Below are 352 nucleotides of genomic sequence, written 5' to 3'. Positions count from 1 at the left end.
CTTTAATTTTATTTTCTATATAGCGGCAGTCTTGCCTAAATTTTAATACCAAAAGAAAAACATGAGCTTCAATAATGTGATTGAGGCAGCAGAGGGCTGTAGAAGAAATAAACTGTTACTTAGCTAAAGGTTAACATTTTGCGTTCGGTGTTAATATGAATCGAGACGTGTTGCATAATTACCATTCTGCTCAAATGCAACTGCTGTCCATAGTAGTCATGACAAACGGCACAAATGCGTCGAACCACTAGTGTTTAGATTCCAGTGTAGGCTTGCAAGGCCAGGACTGTCACTACAAAGGAGATGCCATAGGGAGACACTGAAGTCTGCCTTTGTGCTTGGTGCAGGCATT

Source organism: Monopterus albus, unplaced genomic scaffold, assembly GCF_001952655.1.
Source record: "Monopterus albus unplaced genomic scaffold, M_albus_1.0 scaffold23.1, whole genome shotgun sequence".
NCBI classification, from domain to species: domain Eukaryota; kingdom Metazoa; phylum Chordata; class Actinopteri; order Synbranchiformes; family Synbranchidae; genus Monopterus; species Monopterus albus.
Note: the sequence above shows the minus strand (reverse complement) of the source record.